The sequence below is a fragment of the Sylvia atricapilla genome, chromosome 24 (assembly GCF_009819655.1).
Source record: "Sylvia atricapilla isolate bSylAtr1 chromosome 24, bSylAtr1.pri, whole genome shotgun sequence".
Lineage (NCBI taxonomy): Eukaryota > Metazoa > Chordata > Aves > Passeriformes > Sylviidae > Sylvia > Sylvia atricapilla.
Window position 1 is genome coordinate 5,375,174 of NC_089163.1, and position 19,505 is coordinate 5,394,678.

General features: G+C 51.2%; 1 protein-coding gene across 1 annotated transcript in view; it reads right to left on the minus strand.

The window, feature by feature from the left end:
* Positions 1-19,291, minus strand: part of HIVEP3 (HIVEP zinc finger 3) — a 149,675-nt gene extending 130,384 nt beyond the window's left edge. Inside the window, exon 1 of the mRNA XM_066335325.1 lies at positions 19,080-19,291. The gene's annotated coding sequence lies outside the window, so the exon portion shown is untranslated. The remainder of the gene's footprint in view (positions 1-19,079) is intronic.
* Positions 19,292-19,505: the final 214 nt, after the last annotated feature.

A 19,505-nucleotide genomic window follows, 5' to 3' on the forward strand; every position in this document is an offset into this window, starting at 1 on the left:
CTGTAACTTTGTTATTCATTCCTTTACCCAGGAGGGATTTCTCCTTGATGTCCCTCTGCTCTGACCAATGGGAGTGAAGAGGTTTGTCTTTGTGTCACCAATCCCATTGGTCTGTGTGAAATAGTATAAAAGGGAGACACATCCCAAAAATAGAGGAGTCATTTCAGCCTTCTGAAGTCAGAGTCTGTGTCGTTGTGGTGTAAAACACCATCAATGTAGGTTATGGGGCTTGGGTGATGTGCCCCATCTGCTGCCCCCAGAACAGCCCCAGCACTGGGCAGGACATTCCTGGTGGAGCCCAGAGCTGCCTGACGTCCCTCCAAACTGAGCTTTGATAACCTGAAAGGGAACAGTCCCCAGGGATGATCCCAGCCCTCCCAACCCCTCTGCTGATGGGGGTTTTAGTCTGGTTATCCTGCAGACAACTCAGCCTTGGATCTTGTCAGGGGCTGAAGGAGTTGTCACAGCCCCAGCACAGCCCTGAAAAACTTCCTGGGCATAAGCAGAGATTTCTCTCTGATTTTTAGGGTTTTTTTTTCCTCAGATTTTTAGGGTTTTTTCCTCTGACTTTTAGGTGGTTTTGTGCATTCAGGGTTGCTGAAGCTGCTGGAAAATCTGAATTTGCCATTAGGGGGTCAATTCCTGAGAAAAAAAACACAGCAACAGCCCAGAAATGAGGATGGAGATTCCTGGGAACCCTGAGAACTGAGGGAAAATGGGGGACAGCCTCGAGTGAGGGGATCCCCTGGGCTCCAGTGCACACCAGTATAAACCAGTACAGACCAGTAAACACCAGCACAGACCAGTAAACACAAGTATAAACCAGTGCACACCAGTACAAACCAATACAGAGCAGTGCACACCACCACAGACCAGTACAGACCAGTGCTGCAATCCCACACCCAGGGCAGAGGGGAGGTGTGGGATCTCACCTGGCTTTGGCTCCAGGTGAAATCCTGTGGAAGGATTAGTTCTGTTTGCTCTGTGTGTGAGCACAGATGTTTTATTTCATGGATTTGGCTGCTCTGCCTCGGCAGGTGATGGATTTATTTCTCTTTTTTTTCAACGTGAGAAGTGAGATCAGGAGGGGAGAACCTCTGCCTTTAATTAATTTGCTGTTTGAAGTGCTCAGCCTCAGCGAGGAAAGCTGGATGAGAGGAGATTTTCTCCAGCCAGGACAGCCTCCCGTTTTTAGGATGGATCAGAACCTCTCCCCACCAGGACCTGGATGTGGCTCACACAAATGAGGATTTATCAGCTGCAGGAAAACATCCTCTGGGCTTCCCCTGCAGGAGCAGCTGAGCCTGACCCTGCCTGCAGGAAAATACCAAATGACACGGGAAGAGTTGCATAAATCATCCTGGATTCATCCCAAAATGCAGCCTGAATGGGGCTGCACCACGGGATGGGTGAGCACAAGGCCTGGATGGGGCTGGGAGCGCCAGCTCTGACTTCCTCAGGGGACAGAACATTGGTGGGTTCCCTAAAGCTGCCTAAATACACCCAAAAACTGCTTAAAAGCTCTCTAAATATGCTGAAAACCATCCTAAAACTGCCCGAAGACAGCCCAAAACCCACTTCAAAACACCCTAAAACTGCCTAAAAACACCCAAGACTGCCTCAAAACACTCTAAATATGCTGAATGCCCCCCTACAACTCCCTCAACACACTCTAAAACCTCCTGAAATCACCCAAAAACTTCCCTAAAACACCCTCAAATGGCCTTTAAAACAGCTTCAAACTGCCTCAAAACACCCTAAAAGCATCACATTTCCTCAATTTAAGAATTCAAACCTCCCAAACTCTGGTCATTTATAAAGAACTTTTGGGTTAGAACTGCTCCAAGTTCCTTCTCCAGCTTAGCACCATGTCAAAGGGTGTAAAATCAGCCAGAGGATTATCTCTGGTCATTTTATTGAGCAGAGAGAAAAAAAAAATTAAATACCCAGTAGTCCTCTTTTTTCCCCTCTAAATCTCCCGGGAGTTGAGAAGGAGAAATCCTGGTGCTTTGTTTTAGCTCAGGCATTTTAGTGGAAGGACAGAAAAGCATTTTCTGTGCCTGAGCTGTGCCCAAACTGGGCCAGGAGGGTGCTGCCTCCCCCCTTTGCTTTTGGGATCTCGGGGCTCCTCCAGCCCTGCACATCCCAGGGAGTTTGGAGGGTGCAGCTTTTAAAACTCTGCTCATCCTCGCTGAGCTTCCCACTGAAACACCCCAAGGTGAAGAAGACAAAAAAGGAAAAAAGGCAAAGTTTAAATGGCAACTCAAAGCTTCCAGCTCAGGGGGTCTGGAGAAGAGGCAGAGCTGCCTGAAAAATTGTGTTGGAGCTGTCAGGCGGCCAAATCAAAGGGAGGCTTTCTCTGAGAGCGTTTCCAGGATTTATTTGCAGATGCTGAGAGACAGGAGAGGCCCAGAGTGAGTCTGGAGGCAGCAAAGGGGCTGCTGTAAATCGTTTTGTTGGTTTTTTTTCCCCTGCCTTTCCAAAGAGGATCCCAGGGAGGTTCATTTCAGCACTGAGGTGCCTTCCCCACTCTGCCCATTCTCCAGCCTCTCCCCCGTGGCTTTGTGGGGTCGTTGCTGCCCTCGGAGCCTCAGCAGAAAACAGGGAAAACCTCTGTGCTTTAGGTGATGTCCAGATTACAGCAAATACATTGGCAGGAAATTTTTAAAGGTTTTTATGTAATGTGTGTTTGTGTATAAACTTTAAAATAAGAAATGTTAATTTAAAAATACCAACGTTTGTGTATAAACTTTAAAATAAGAAACGTTGATTTAAAAGTGCCATAAAAGAGGACAGATTATTGTTAAAAGAGAAATTGAACTAGAAATTCGTTTTAAAGGACAGTTTTGTAAATAAGGCCCGATACTTTAGAGAAATAGAACTATGAAAGGTGTATTGTAGTAAGACTTGAGTAATTTTAGATGATTCGTTTTAAGGTATTAATAATATTGTATAGCAAAAGCTGATAAGCCAAGAAACACTTAGAAAATATTGTAATTAACTTCTGATTGTAATGGTGTGAATTATAACATCTATATTATCTCACCCTTCACATAAGACTAAAAATAGTACAAAAGTTTTTCCAACACCTCTCGGTTACCCCATCTCTAAGACAAAAACATAAAAAACGTATAAAAGTATAATCCAACACAGATGTTTTTACATCTGCTTTGGCATCTCTGGCTTTTGCATTTGAGAGAGCCCCCAGCCCTGCCCTGCTCTGAGCTGCTCCAGGGAGCACCTGAAACGTCCCACACGTGGCTCAGGAGTTCCCCAAACTTCGGGGCTGGGCTCAGCTCACTCAGATCTAATCCATCTTTGGATCCCAAGGGATGTGCCTGATGCACGAGCAGCCCCCAAATCCAGCCCCTGGGCGCTCCCAGGGAGAGGTTTCTGCTGTTATGGAATCATGGAATGGTTGGGGTTGGAATCCTCAAATCCCACCTAGTGCCACCCCTGCCATGGCAGGGACACCTCCCACTGTCCCAGGCTGCTCCCAGCCCTGTCCAGCCCTTACTAATTAAGAAATGACACCTAAATTATTTTTACTTTCAAGCCAGTAACCAACCACCCGTGGCCCGCAATCCAGATTTTTCTGCCCAATTACAAAACACCATCCAGAGCCATGAAGAAGAAGGTGAAAAAAACCTGGTCTATGCTCTAAAACCTCCACCTTGCTTTATATATATTACTGTCTTGGAATTCTGGAAACTTGAATTTTGGGATTTTAGTATATAGGAATGTGTGTGAGTCAAGATGGAGGATTTAAGGCATTGTCCAAGTCCTCCTTCACCTTCTTCTTCTTCATGGATTCAGGAGGTTTTCATCCTGACCTTGGCAGAGAAAAAGAGACCAGAACTGTCACACCACTACATTCTAAACCCTTAAACTCTAAGTTTCCCACCCTGTGATATCCCACACTTCTACTCAAACTCCACACTCACAATCCCAGTGCTGCCACTCAATTTTGGGAGCCTTTTCCACGGCCTCGGGTCAAATGCAGTGTTTTCCTGGGGGTCAGTGCACAGAAAACACAAAATTCTCAGTGCCCAGGGTTCCAACAGCAGCCACCCTCCATCCCCAGGCTGCTGCAGGGCCGGGCTGAGCAGGGCTTGGGGGGTCAGGTTGGACTGGTGGCCAGTGGGGAGAGGTCCTGGTGGTCAGTGTGGGGAGATCCTGGTGGTCAGTGTGGGGAGATCCTGGCAGTCAGTGAGGAGAGGTCCTGGTGGCCAGTGAGGAGAGGTCCTGGTGGCCATGGGGTCACACTGCAGCTCAGACCATGGGAAAAGGGCTGCCAGGGGTCTGGGGTGTCCTGGGCAGCTGCTGGACAGGGAATTGTGGATGTTCTGGAAGGGAACACCAGTCCCAAACACTGCACGGGTCACCTGCACCTCCAAACCCGGAGCTTCTGTGACCCACTGGGATTTTAGGATGGAAAATCTGCTCTGGTGCCTCTGACCCACCCATTGCAGCCAACACCTCTGGGAGACTGACCCAAAACTTCCTTCCTTGGTCACCCTTCCAGGAGATCCCAACCCAAAACCTCCTCCACAAAGCTGGACTGTGCCACCAGCCCACAAATTCTGAGCTTCCTCCCCTGACTCTGCTCAAATGTTTCAAAGAATTGCTTGGAATTATTTTTTTCCTTTTTAGACATATATATTATTTTACGCTTTCAACTCAGCACAGAAAGCTCCTCAAATATTCCTCCAAGGGCTGAAATCTCTGTAATTACAGGCTGCAGTCAGGCAGTGGCTGCTGGAGCTCCCTGCCCTGCCAGCAAAGCAGGTCAATTAGGAGCTCTGAACCCACATTACCGGGAGGGAAAGCTGGGCTGAATTCTGGTCAATTAGTGCTGGAGCTGTCTTGGAAGAGAAAGGTGAAATGAGCTAATGGAGCTCTGCAGAGAGACCTCCCCATCAGCTGCAAAGGCTTTAATTTAATTTCTGATACGGCAGAAATTAATGATGTCTTGGCATCCAATCCATTTGGAACCTGCAGGGTGACGTTCCTGAGGTTCCCCTCTTGTCCCTGCTCACCTCCAGCTCAGGGGCTCCATTTAGAGCCATGGGGAGGGTGCTGGGGCACAGACAGAATTTTCAGGGTGTTCTTCCCCCTTTGCTGGGCTGAGGCTCAGGACAGAGAGTATGAATTTATAGAGGCACAGAGTATGGACTTATGAAAGGGCTCCTTGGACTGCTGCTATTCCCAGGACTATTCCCAGAATGAGGATCATTCCTCAGGTGCTCTCAGGTGGCTCTCGAAAATCTCAGAATCTTGGAACCCCCTGAGCCAGGTTTTTTTTTTTTTTTTTTGGGACTCCTTTCTGCTTCTCTTCTGAGCATGGATTTTTGGAAGCAGCAAAAGCGCCAAGGGGGAGATTGGAAAGAGAATTGAAAAATTTCTTTTCTCCAGCTGGTGATGGTGCACATCTCACCCAGTGGCCACATGGGTGGGAGAGCAGAGCCAGGCATTCCCAGGTGTCCAGCTCAGGATATCCAGTGATTCCATAAATCCAGAAATGTGATCACCCCTGCCTGGGCAGGGAAATTCCCCCTTCTGTGCCCTGCCTGGACAGGGGTGACCACACTCCTGGAATTATGGAATCACTGGATATCCTGAGCTGGAGACCTCCTGAACATGGCAGAACCCAGCCGGGAGCAGCAGCACAGCCTGGGGCAGAGCAGGCTCCAGGGAGAGCTCCGAGCCCCTGGCAGGGCCTAAAGGGGCTCCAGGAGAGCTGCAGAGGGACTGGGGACAAGGGCTGCAGGGACAGGAGCCAGGGAATGGCTTCCCACTGCCAGAGGGCAGGGCTGGATGGGAGCTTGGGAACTGGGAATTGTTCCCTGGCAGGGTGGGCAGGGGCTGGGCTGGAATTGCCAGAGCAGCTGTGGCTGCCCCTGGATCCCTGGCAGTGCCCAAGGCCAGGCTGGACACTGGGACACTGGGAGGTGTCCCTGCCATGGCACTGGGGTGGCACTGGGAGGATTTCAGGTCCCTCCCAGCCCATCTGTGGCTGTACCACAATTCCAGTGTCCCCAGCCCGAATCCCAGTCCCACTATCAATCCCATTCCCTCGGAGCGTTCGGGGCTCTCTGGATCAGCAGGATCCAGCGGCGTTTGCTCACAGCGGTGTCCGGGCCCAGCCCTGCCCTGAGCAGCCTCGGCACAGCTCAGGGGGAGCTTCTCCCCACAGACAGCTCAGGCCAGGCTCGGCTCGGCTCGGCTCGGCCCGGTTCCCTGTCACAGGCACAAATGAGCTCATTAACCTCGCCGGGAAACCGAACCCAGCTCTGTTCTCCTGCGCTCAGAGCCGGGAGCCGCTCCTGAAATCATCCAGCCCAAGATGGGGGATCACTCCCGCAGGGATCCAGCCCAGGATGGGGAATCATTCCCGCAGCTGTGGCTGCCCCTGGATCCCTGGCAGTGCCCAAGGCCAGGCTGGACACTGGGACACTGGGAGGTGTCCCTGGGGTGTCGCTGGCTTTAGGATCGGGATTTAGGACCCACCTCGGTGGCCGTGTGGCCCTGGGCCGGCAGCGCGGTGAGCTCCTGTCACCGCCGAGTCCCGGAGCGGCTGCGGGGAACTGGAGCGCGGAGCGAAGCCGGGCCTGCACACCCCACAGCCCGTGCTCCTTCCCCGCACATTTCCCTTGGGCTAACCCCAGCCCGGAGCGGGGATTGGGAAATCCAGGGAATGTTCGGAGGTTGCTGGCAGCCGGTTTTATGGCCCTGCTCCTCCTGCGGCTCTCCTCAGGGATGTCAGGAGCAGCCCCGCCGCCATCCGCAGCCCCACGCTGCGCTGTTCGCAGGCAAAAACCGCTCCAAAAACACCCTTTAGGGAATTGACACCTTTTTGGTTTTTTGGGGGTTTTTTGGGTTTTTGGGTTTTTTTTTTTTTTTTTTTTGGGTTTTTTTTTTTTTTTTTCACGCTAAACTCTGACCTGAAATGGCCTAGAAGCGCCTCAGCTGACCCTGGGTTTATCTGAGCAGCTCCTAAATCCCCTCCTCTCCTCGGACCTCTGCTCTGCCAACACCTGCCCGGCCACAGCCCCTCCGAGCAGGTGCGAACCAGAGCGGGATGGCAAGAAAAGAAAAAAATACAGAAAAAAAATCAAAATCAGCCTTGCCAGGCAAGGCAGGGCTGCTCCTGAAGCAGCCTGGCTGTTTTATCCCTCTCCCAGAACAGAGAGAGTCTCGTTTGATTAATAAAAGACGTGGCTGTCTCTCCTTTTTCTTTTTTTTTTTTTTTTTTTTTTTTTTTTTTTTTTTTTTTTTTTTTTTTGAGAACGTTATTAAAATCCATGGCGAGATTTTCGTTGGCAACGAATTCCAGGGCTTAATTATGCACTGTGTTAACAGGCTGGGTGTTTTTACATGTCTGAGAGAGGCCACGTGCTCCCACACTCTCTGAGCAGATTAAATAAGCAGACAAACGTATCCTTTACACCTTTTTTATGGGATTGGCGGAATTTCGGTGGATTGGAATCCATGAAGGTTTTCAGAAGGATCTCCAAATCCCTGGATTTGAAGCCTCTCTGGACTATCAAACCCCTGGAATTTGGAATTTGGTGATTTTTAAGGTTTTCCAAGCCTCTCTGGGCTGTCAAACCCCTGGAGTCTGGAATTTGGTGATTTTTAAGGATTTCTAACCAGTGAGAGGTTGGAATGAGTTGGTTTTTAAGGTCCCTCCCACCCAAACCATCCTGTGATTCTATAACTCATCAATGTACAGAGATAAGTAAATGCTGCACTGATTTGTAGAAATCCTTCACATCCATCTCAATAAATAGCAAATAATGTTGTTGCCCACTCATCCCAGCAATGCCTCCTGCATTTTACCAGGAAAAAAACCTGATTTTCTGCACTGTTTGTTCAAACAAACCCTTCTCTGTGGCTGCAGTGCCAGCCCAGCCTGCAGGTGACAAATGTCCCTGCTCCAACTGTCCCAGCAGGGCTGCAGCTGCCAGACACATTTCCCTGGGGTGGGGCAGGGTTCAGGCTCTGCCCTCACCAAGGACCCCACAGGACACGTTTTGTGTCTCTGGCTTCCAACCTCACCCCTGAGCTGTGACACTCAAATTTTCTTATCAAGCTGCCCCTGGATCCCTGGCAGTGCCCGAGGCCAGGCTGGACACTTGGAGCACCTGGGACAGTGGGAGGTGTCCCTGCCATGGCACTGGGGGGGCACTGGGTGGGATTTAGGGTCCCTCTCAACCCAAACCATTGCAGGATTCCTCATCCCACAGCAGGACAAACAGATTCAACACTGATGAATCACAGAACCACACGATTAAGTAGGTTAGAAAAGACCTCTAAGATCATCAAGTCTGTCCCCAGCCCAGAGCCCTGAGTACCACCTCCAGGAATTTCTTGGACACCTTCAGGGATGGGGAATCCAAACCCCTGGGCAGTTCCAAGCCCTGAGCCCCCTTTCCATGGGGAAATTCCTGCTGATTCCACCCTGAGCCTCCCCTGGCCCAGCCCGAGGCCATTCCCTCTCCTCCTGTCCCTGTTTCCTGGAGCACAGCCCGACCCCCCGGCTGTCCCCTCCTGGCAGGGACTTGTGCAGAGCCACCAGGTCCCCCCTGAGCCTCCTTTTCTCCAGGCTGAGCCCCTTTCCCAGCTCCCTCAGCCCCTCCTGGGGCTCCAGACCCTTCTCAGCTCCATTCCCTCCCCTGGACTCACTCCAGCCCCTCCAGGTCCTTCCATGAGGATTAAATTTGTCACAGATTTCAGATTCACTGTTGGCTCCACCTGCACATCTCTGTCTCCACAGGAGCCTCCTGCTTTCAATATTCCCAATGCAGAAAGTGGATTTTTTTTTTCTGTACCCAGAACAAACCTGAAAATGAGCCTGCCCCACCTGACTGCTGGAAAATGCTGTTTATTCACCTCCTTAATTTTGCTTCTGTGGTGTAATGATAATGATGATAATAATAATAAGAGAAGAAACCAAGGAAACAACCAGGAAAAATTAAAGCCATTTTGTTTATCTGCATCAACATGAAATGGCAAACGAGGCTGTTAAAACTTTGGAGTTTAAAAGTTGCAGCATCTTCCAGGAATAAATCAGAACTGGTCACATGGGTTTAAATCAAAAAACTTAAATAACTCTGCCTGGCTCCTTGGCTGGGAGAAATTGCTTTTTGTTCCTATAAACAACAGTAGCGTGGAGAATAAACAAATAATATTCCAGTTACTTCTGTGGCTGCAGAACGGAACACCAGGCTGGATTAGAACTGAAAACAACCACGAATTCTGGAGATAAATCTTGTTAAAAGTAAAATGTTTCAAGAGCTGAGTGCTCCCCTGTTACAAATATTAACACCACATCCTTTTCCTGGTTTTTTCCTCATTTTCCCTGGGTGATGCCCGTGTTGGTCCAACACCTCCAGGCAAACCCAGCCCCTTAAATTCCTCCTCACAACGTGGCTCAAATTTCCTGAGGATGCCCCAGTGCTCGTGGGGAATTTTAACAGCTCTGCTGCTCCTTTTCCTCAAGACTCAAATACTGAAATGCATTTAAGAATCCCTGTGCCTGTCGTGCGCCTCCACGAGCCTCAATTCCCCCAATCTTTGATTGCCCATCTGGAGCTGGCTTTGAAATCCCTGGATCTGAAGCCTGTCTGGGATATCAAATCCCTGGAGTTTGGAATTTGGTTATTTTTAAGGTTTTCCAGGCCCCTCTGGGATATCAAACCCCTGGGGTTTGGAATTTGGTGTTCTTTAAGGATTTCCAGCCAGTGAAAAGTTGGAATGAGATGGTTTTTAAGGTTTCTCCAACCCAGACCATCCTGTGATTCTATAACTCATCAATATATGGAGATAAGGAAATTACATATAAGGAAAAAACCTTTTCCTCCAATCCTGAACATCTGTGGATGCTCCTCTGCACATTTTAATTATTTTTTTTTTCTCAAACTCCCAAAGAATAACGGAGCCCTTGACCAAACCAGGGGCAGACAGGGATTTGCCTCATCCAGGGGTGCCTGGAAACACTCTGCTAAACATCCTGGAAAAAATTCCAAGAGAGAAACATGTCCCAAACACAAAGTGTTCCCAACAGGCTGTGGAGAAAGGGCTGGGCTGGTGTTGGTTTTGCCAATGGATTTTCCCAGTCCATGTCCCAGTCCCATCATGAAGGATGACATTTGGAAAAGCAAGTTCCCTTTCCCTGCTGGGTCTGCTGGGGGGATCTTTTGGGAATTGCTTTTGTTCTTTTGGGATCTGGGCTTTATGGAGCACAGCAACACTTCCTGAAGAAAGAAATGCTCCAGGCTGGATCCCCCAAATGCTTTTGGTTTGGCAACTAGAAGGTGGAAATATCCCAGTGACTGTTTAGGAAATCCTGGAGGATTTTGAGCTGAAATCCTTCCCTGTGAGGGGCTGAGATTCCCAGAGCAGCTGTGGAATCCCTGGAAGTGTCCAAGGCTGGGATGGAGCATCCTGGGATGGTCCCTGCCCATGGAATTGGGTGGGATTTAAGGCCCCTTCCAACCCAAACCATTCCAGGATTCCACGAATGAATTTTGCCATAGAATTTCACCCAAAATCTCAACCAAATCCCTGTTCCCTTCCCTGATGGAACTGCCCAGGAAAACAGGGATCTGATCCTGGCTGGGTGAGGCTTGGAGGCCCTTCCCTGGCTCAGGGCCAGGAGCTCTGGGGCTGCAAATGCCAACGGATATTTTGGGATTACTCCGTGGAACTGCTAAGCCAAGCTGCCATAATATCTGCCCCTGGTTTAATTCTGTCCTCAGGGCTTCCCAAATGAAAGCAGAGCCTTTCCATTCCTAAAAGCCGGAATTTGGGAATGTCCAGCAGGAGGTCCAGGCTGGACACACAGCCAGAGAGATCTCACACAGGACCTGCTCAGTTCTGAAGAGCAAAATCCTTCAGAATTTTGCTGAATTAATGCTCATTTCAACCCGAAACCCCCTGGGACAGCTTTGCTTCCCAAGCAGCTCAGTGAGGCACGGAGGAGCATCTTGGGAGAAATTCTAAAAATAACCCCTCTGGTTGCCACAGCAAAGAACCCAAACATGCCCAAAAATATTTCAAACAGTGCAAACAGAACCTGGAGTTCACTTTTTTTCTGCCCCCTCTCCCAGCGCCACGACCTGCCACGGTTTGGGAACAGGAACAGAGAACTCAAATCCAACATCTTTTCTCTCCACTGGGCTCCATCCCTGCCCTACACCTGGGGCTGAGCCTCGTTTCCTCCCACCTGCCCAGAGTTTCAGTCCATCCAAACAGGAATTTCATAACTCCAATGCAAAAAATCCAAAAAAACCTCCCTAATTTTGTCTCTGTGACCTCAGAGCCTGGGGCACCCTCCGGGCCATCAAAAGAAGGGATTTTAGGAGCTGCTCTCTGCTTTTCCTGACTCCTCAGCCCCGGGGAGGTTGATACCAACCAAGCCTCTGGATTCCCTGTGGAGAAGGAATTAAAGGAATTACTCACTGCCAGGGCAAGCTCAGTGAGCAGCTCCTGAGGGGCGGCTGAAGTTCCTCCCTGAGAGGGTGGAATTTCAATTTAAGGATGATGTGGAGTGATGTGGGTGTGGAGCTTTTCCCTCCTGGGTATCAGGGGGGAGCTGTGGCATCTTTGCTGTCCAGCTGCCCCTCAGGGCCACGTGGAACTCACATTTTGCAGTAATTCCTGCCTCTGCAGAGCTGCTGCTCCCTCCTGGGCCGCCCCCAGCTGCCACTTGTGCAGTTCCCCTGTGGGAACTGACAGTGGTCAGAAAATGGATTTTCGGCTCCAGGCTTGAAGCCTGTATGAAAGCTGGGCCCCAAACATTCTCATTCTAGCCTAAGAAATCATGAAGAGGAACCCAAAACGATCCCTCCTGCTGACACCTGGTGTTTTTCCAACCTGTTTACTGATAAAAATGTTTAGAAGCTGGTAACACTCAAAAGGACCAATCCTATTCATTGTACTGTGTCAAAAGAATCTGTCTTTCAATAAACTTTGTTATAATGCCCCTCGAGAAAATGAAAGTTTTACGTGTCGTTACATGAGCCGTCCTAAATCGTACCAATACATCCCCACCAGGGCCTCCAGCCCAGCTCCACCAGCCAAGCCCCCAAACCCCATCTCTTGTCCCCTCCAGCTCCTGCCAAGCAGAACCCATCCAAATCCAGGTCTCCAGGGGAAGGTTGGTTTGGGTTTGGCAGCTCCTGGAGCCATGAGTGAAGCTTTGGGAACATCCTAACAGCTGTGGATTCAGGGATTCTGAGGTTTGGAATCACTCCCCCATTTCTTGCTTTGGGAACACACCAGCAGCTCTGGGACTAGGGACTCAGTTCTGAATTTCCCCTGTTATTCCCCTATTTGTTGCTTTGGGAACATCCTAACAGCTGTGAGATTAGGAACTCGGCAGAGTTTTCCCCACTGTTCTCCCATTTCTCGCTTTGGGAGCAGCCCAGATGCTGTTGGGATTAAGGACTCTCAAAGTTCTCCCCCATTTTCCGTTTTGGGAAGATCCCCACAGCTGTGGGATGAGGTGCTCATCCCAGTTTTTGCCGTTGCTGCCCCATTTCTCACTTTGGCCATACATCAACAACTGTGGGATTAGGGACTGTGAAAAAGCATTCCCCCATTTCTCACTCTGGGAACACCCCAAGAGCTGTGGGATCAGGGACCCTGTCCTGAGTTTTCCCCATTTTTCTACAATTTCTTACTCTGGAGGAAGAGGAAGGCTGAAGGTGACTGGGCCCTTCTGGCAGAGCCCAGGGAATCCCAGGGAATCCCAGATCACCAAGGCTGGACAAGAGCAAGGCCAGCCATCAACCCAGGGCCACTAAACCGTGTCCCCAAGTGCCACAGCCACAGGAGGAGCTCTGTGAGGGCTGAAAGGAGAAGGTCAGAGGAGAGGTCAAGGTCACAGGTGAAGGTCACAAGTGAAGATCAGAGCAGAGGTTAAGGTCACAAGGAAAGCTCAGAGCAGAGGTCAAGGTCACAGGTTAAGATCACAGGTAAAGGTCACAGGTCAGGACCACAGGCCAAGACCACAGGTCAAGGTCAGAGCAGAGGTCAAGGTCACAAGGGAAGAGCAGAGGCAAAGGTCAGACCAGAGGTGAAGGTCACAGGTAAAGGTCAGTCAGGGCACAGATGAAGGTGACAGGTGAAGGTCAGAGCAGAGGTCAAGGTCACAAGTGAAGCTCAGAGCTGCAGCTCCCAGACCCTGGACCATCGCCCACCTCTGCTGGAAGAGGTCTCATCCCCACCCATGCATTTTCACTGCTCTCTTATCCAGTGAGAAATCCCAATGATCCCAAACCCCAGTGCCCCACAGGCTCCAAGTGGCAGAAACTGCTCTAAAAAACATGCGTTCTGGGCAAAACTCTGTCCAAAAAGAGCATGGGAGAAACCCCCAGGGTTAAACACCAAACAACAGCCAGCCAAAGGCTCCAAAATCCAACACTAGAGACAGCCAGGGGGACATTCCCCAGAGCTCTCACACGGAGCTCAGGCCAGTCCAGGAAAAACAGGGTGAGAAATCATGGCAGGTTTTCATGTGCCACCTGCACACGCTGCACACACCCACAGGGCCCTAAATATAAACACACAGCCCCTTCCTGCTGCTGAAGGAACAACCCGGGCTTGTTCTCCCAGCCAGGCAGAGCTGCAGCTGCCGGCGGGTCAGACACGTTCAGGGTGGGACATTCGCTGCCCCCCCCCCCCCCCCCGTTATTTTTACAGTGTTTGTGGGTTTATGAATGAGGCATTGACGGTGCCCAAACCTCAGAGATCCACCTTGGAGGCAGAGCTAAAATTAGCCCGGAGTTTATTCCCCGAGCTGTCAGGAGGGAAGACAGCTCATGTGGGATGCTGGAGATTGGCAGGCAAAACAGCGTTCCCAAAAAAAGCCGGGCCTGTGCTGCACCTCTGGTGAGGGCTGAGAGGTTTGCACACACCCCACATCCCCAATTATCCCAAAAACTCGGTTATTCCTGCCAAGTCCAGCAGGGTTAAGCTGTGCCAGCACATCCAAGCAGAGAGGAAGAACGCTGGGAGCAAAGGAAGAGCTGAGGTGCAACATGTGAGCAGTGACTGACTTCAATTTCCATCCCAGCAGACCCCGAATCGTTTTGAAGGCAATAAATACAGAGCTGATGTCCCTTATCAGGGAGAAATAGGCAGGGCTGGATAGAGCACGACATTTTACCAGCAAAGAGTCGGGGGAAGAGGAAAAGGAACTTCATTTTCACTTCAGCTGGGATCAGGGAATTCAGGGCCGGGGTGTTTGGCTTGCAGGAGACAGGGAGGGGTCAGGAAAATCCCAACTGGGTAAGGAAAGCAGAACCTCCTCGGCTGGAGTGCAACCAGGTGTGTGTGGGTTTGTCCAGCTGGAGCAGAGCACCCTGAGGGCAGAGCTCAGGGATCCGCAGCACCAACCCCTGCTCTGGGACAGGGACAGCAGCCAGGGCACGGCTGGAGCTGGGCCAGGGCAGGCTCAGGCTGCAGAGCAGGGAAAGGTTCTTCCCCCAGAGGTGCTGGGCACTGCCCAGGCTCCCCAGGGAATGGGCACGGCCCCGAGGCTGCCAGAGCTCCAGGAGCCTTTGGACACCAGGGATGACAGGCTGGGGTTGGTGGGGCTCTGGGCAGGGACAGGGGTGGCACTGGATCATCCTGGTGGGTCCCTCAGCTCTGGGTGTTCTGTGGCTCCAAGATCCTCAGCTCAGATCCCGAGGGAAAGCCCAGCTACAGGAGATCCAAAGCTTTGAGGAAACCTCTGAGCTCAGCACCAATGTCCACAGGAACTCCTGCTGCCTCCCTGCTTTAGCAAACTCCTGGCAAATGACAATTGTTTCAGAGTCCCTCAGTTCCAGCTGTCAGGGGCGGCTCCACAATGACCCCATGGCCCGGGCTGTCCTTGTTCCCTGTCCAGGAGGGAAATCCCAGGGCCCCACCAGCTTTGCTGCTGCCACAGCACTCCAGGGGTGACAGGCTGGGATTGGTGGGGTCTGGGCAGGGACAGGGGCTGGAATCCAGGATCCCTGTGGGTCCTTGTGACCCTGGATATTGTGTGATCCTGTTCTGGGGTTCCCTAATCCATCACCTGCAGTTATCTGTGGATAATCTGGGCACCCTCAGCACCCACCAGGGCTGGCGGGCACCAAGTGTAGCACAGCCCCTCCTCCCCACTCACGACCTTTGCTTACATTTCATCTCCTCTACTCTGCTCCCGAAATTTGATAAAATCCCAGCACGTTGTGAATTCATTCACTAGTTCCCATTCTGAGCCATGGTGCCAATTCCTGGTGCTGAGGGCAGGGAGAGGCTGCAGAGGAGCAGCACAGACCCAGCAGGGCCGGCCCAGCTCACACCAAAGGCTTCAAATCAAAGCCCTCTGAGCTCTCCCCTCCCTGATTTCCCCACTAGAAGGGCTGAGTAACTCCCCACTTCAAGTAATTCAGAGCTGGCAGTGCAAATTCAGCCTCATCCTGAGTAATTCAGAGCTGGGAGTGCAAATTCAGCCTCATCCTGAGTAATTCAGAGCTGGCAGTGCAAATTCAGCCTCATCCTGAGTAATTCAGAGCTGGGAGTGCAAATTCAGTCCCATCCTGAGTAATTCAGAGCTGGGAGTGCAAATTCAGTCCCATCCTGAGTAATTCAGAGCTGGGAGTGCAAATTCAGCCTCATCCTGAGTAATTCAGAGCTGGGAGTGCAAATTCAGTCCCATCCTGAGTAATTCAGAGCTGGCAGTGCAAATTCAAGCCCACTCTCAGTAATTCAGAGCTGGCAGTGCAAATTCAGCCTCATCCTGAGTAATTCAGAGCTGGGAGTGCAAATTCAGCCCCACTCTGAGCAATTCAGAGCTGGGAAATGAAGCTGAGCTCTGCGCTGGGCTCTGGCACTGCCAAGGATGGTTCATCCACTCCCAACCCCGGTGGGGCTGAACTTTAACGGCAAAGGTTATGGAAGGTGCCCAGGAGGAAGGTGAGTGTGATCCTGTGGGTGTAACCAGTGATCTCCTGGTGTCAGCCCCACTCCCCTCCCAGCCCTCAGCAGCAGAGTGAGGAAATCCAGAATTTTTCACCAGAACTGACGACCTGGGACCATCCAATCCTTGTGCTCCAGCTACGGCTTTGTGCCAACTCCCTGTTGTTCCTTGCTCAGTAAAGGAATTTTTTATTATTATTATTTTATGCCCTGCTGCAAAGAAGCCGCTCAACTATTTTTGGTTGGTTGTGTGGTTGTGGGGAGGTTTATTTGTTGGGTTTTTTTGGGGGGTTCGTTTGTTTGTTTGTTGGTTGGTTGGGTTTTGGTGGGGTTTTTTGGAGGGTTTTGGGGGGTTTTTTGTTTGTTTTTAGTGGGTTTTTTTGGTGGGTTTTTTTGTTTTTTGGTTGGTTGTTTTTTGGGGGGGGGTTTTTGGTTTTGTTTTTGTTGTTGTTTTGGGGTTTTGTGGGGGTTTTTTTGGTGGATTTTTTTGGGTTTTGGTGGGGTTTTTTGTTTTGTTTTTTCTTTTTTGGTTTTTTTTGAGGGGTTTTGTTTTTTGTTGTTGTTATTGTTGTTTTGGGGAGTTTTGGGGAGTTTTTTGGGTGGCTTTTTGATGGGTTTTTTTGTTTGTTTTTTTGTTCCCCAGCAGGACCAAGCTGTATGAACTGAGCAGGGCTATTCTGACAGACCAGAAGTTTTCACTCCCTGCCCTGATCTCCCTTCCCTGGCAGACTCCCGAGCCGAGCGGACACCTCACCGCAGCATCCTCAGCTCCGGGTGGCCCCGGTGACATCCCAGGGACCAGAGCCTGGGGCTGTTTCCCCTTGTCCCCGCCCGGGGACATTGATTCTGACCTCAGCGGAGCCTCCTCAGCTCTGTCCACTGAATGTTTCCAAACACTGGAAAGCCAATTTCAGCCCCATTGAAACCCCACTGAAACCCCACTGAAACCCCATTGAAACCCCACTGAAACCCCATTGAAACCCCATTGAAACCCCATTGAAACCCCACTGAAACTCCACTGAAACCCCATTGAAACCCCACTGAAACCCCACTGAAACCCCATTGAAACCCCATTGAAACCCCATTGAAACCCCACTGAAACCCCACTGAAACCCCACTGAAACCCCATTGAAACCCCATTGAAACCCCACTGAAACCCCATTGAAACCCCATTGAAACCCCATTGAAACCCCACTGAAACCCCATTGAAACCCCATTGAAACCCCACTGAAACCCCACTGAAACTCCACTGAAACCCCATTGAAACCCCACTGAAACCCCACTGAAACCCCATTGAAACCCCACTGAAACCCCATTGAAACCCCACTGAAACCCCATTGAAACCCCATTGAAACCCCACTGAAACCCCACTGAAACTCCACTGAAACCCCATTGAAACTCCACTGAAACCCCATTGAAACCCCATTGAACCCCATTGAAACCCCACTGAAACCCCATTGAGACCCCATTGAAACCCCACTGAAACCCCACTGAAACCCCACTGAAACCCCATTGTGCCGCGCTCCAGCTGCCCCAGGAGGGTTTTTTTTACTCATCTCCTGGCCCCGCACCAAAATTCGGGATGACAGATTGCCAAAAAGGACGGGCAGGGAAGGGGCTGCGGGGCGGCCAGACGACACGGCAGATGAATTTATGGGTTGGGGTTCTTGTCCCCTGCCGCCGGGAACGGAGGGCAGGAGCTGGGCCCGGCTGAAGGGACATGGCAGGGAGCGCTGGCAAGGGAAAGGTCCTGGAATAATCAGCTTTAATCGCTGATGGAGGCGGCTCCGAGCTGTCACTGCCGCCCCGGGGAGCACAGCCTGTCCTCTCCCGTTAGCACTCGGCCACAGGCTCCTCAGGTCTGCCCCGACCACCCCAAATCCTGCCAGAACAGCTCTGCCCTCCGCAGGGGCAGCAGCATCTGCCCCAGCCCGACCCATCCCGAGCCTTCCATCCTGAGCCACCACAATTTACCTGGGGAGACACCCCATAGGCCGGGAAAATCATCCCACAGGCTGGGAAAATGCCTCACAGGCTGGGAAAATCTCCCCACAGGCTGGGAAAATGCCCCATAGCCTAGGAAAGTGCTGTGCATCCTGGGAAAATACCCTACAGCCTGGGGAAATGCCCCATAATTTGGGGAAACACCCAGAGCCTGGGAAGACATCCCACAGATTGGGGAAATGCCCCACAACTTGGGAAGATACCCCACAGCCTGGGAAAATTCCCCCACAGCTTGAGGAAATGCCCCAGAGCCTGGAGAACAGCTCAGAGCCTGGTAGGACACCCCACGGCCTGGGGAAATGCTTCACAGCTGGGTGCAGCCAAGGGCCACACATCCCGATGGATAAAGCTCCAAAGCAGGGAGCAAACTCCCATTTCTCACTCTGGGCCCGTGCTCCCCTGTCTCACATCAGCCAAGGGATTCCCAGCCCTTAAAACCAACCCAACAGCAGCACCAGATCAGGAACTGAGTCCCTGAAATGTCTGTGTCCATGCCCAGCAGCACTGGGCTCTCCAAGAGCTCCAGGAGCAGCGCGTCATTCCCACAAACTCCTCTCAAGCAGTGTCCAGGGAAGGCAAAACTTCACCAGCAAACTGAGACTTCATGAAGTTTGGGACTTTATGAGGTGGGATTTGGGACCTGCTGGTCATGTTCAAGGGGAGACACCCAACAGCAGCTTCTGTTTCTCAATATTTTACATTTTCAGCTGCTGGGTAAAGAGCCAGGAGGAACATCACGGCAGCAGGAGCTGCCAGCTCCACCCTCAGCCTGCCAACCCCGGCTGCTGGGAGCAGAAAATCACCGTAAACACCTGGATGGGGTCCTCTAAAAACCACAAACCAAACTGGAGCCCTCTGGCAGCAGAAACAAAGTGAAAAACCAACTCTGCACCAGCCCTTATCCCTCCAGCTCAGTCAGCAATGCCTGCTGCAGGAATTGCAACCCCCTGGGGCTGTGTCACCTCCGAGGGGCACAAATCCTGCAGGAACCCCACAGAAAACAAAGAACCCATCACAGACCCAGGCCTGGGCTCGATCCCAAAGCCCTGAGGGCACGAGCTCTGTGATCCCCACGCCCCAAAATCCCTGAGCAGGCACTGGGGCCATGGCTGGGCTCTTACCTGTGGGAGAGCTGCTACAGGTGCATCCTCTGGGAGCTGGGGGAGACTCAGGTGTTCATAGGACAAGGGTGCCTGGAGGGGGAGAAGAGACATCGGTGAGGTGAGGCAGCTTGGACAGGGAGTCATTGTACCCCAGAGACTCCCAGCCTCTCCAAATCTGGGAGTTTGTTCCCTGCTCCCAAATCAGGCATTTTATTCCTTGCTCCCAAATCAAGGATTCTATTTTTTGCTCCCAAATCAGGGACATTAATCCTTTCTCCCAAATCGGGGATTTTATTCCCTGCTCCCAAATCAGAGACTTTATTCCCTGCACCCATCCACACTTCAGAGATTTTCCCTGCTCGCCCTTCCCCTTCTTATCTCAACCCTTCCATCACCATTTTGGCTTTATCTTTATCTTTTAGGCATTTTCCTCTGTGTTCTTCT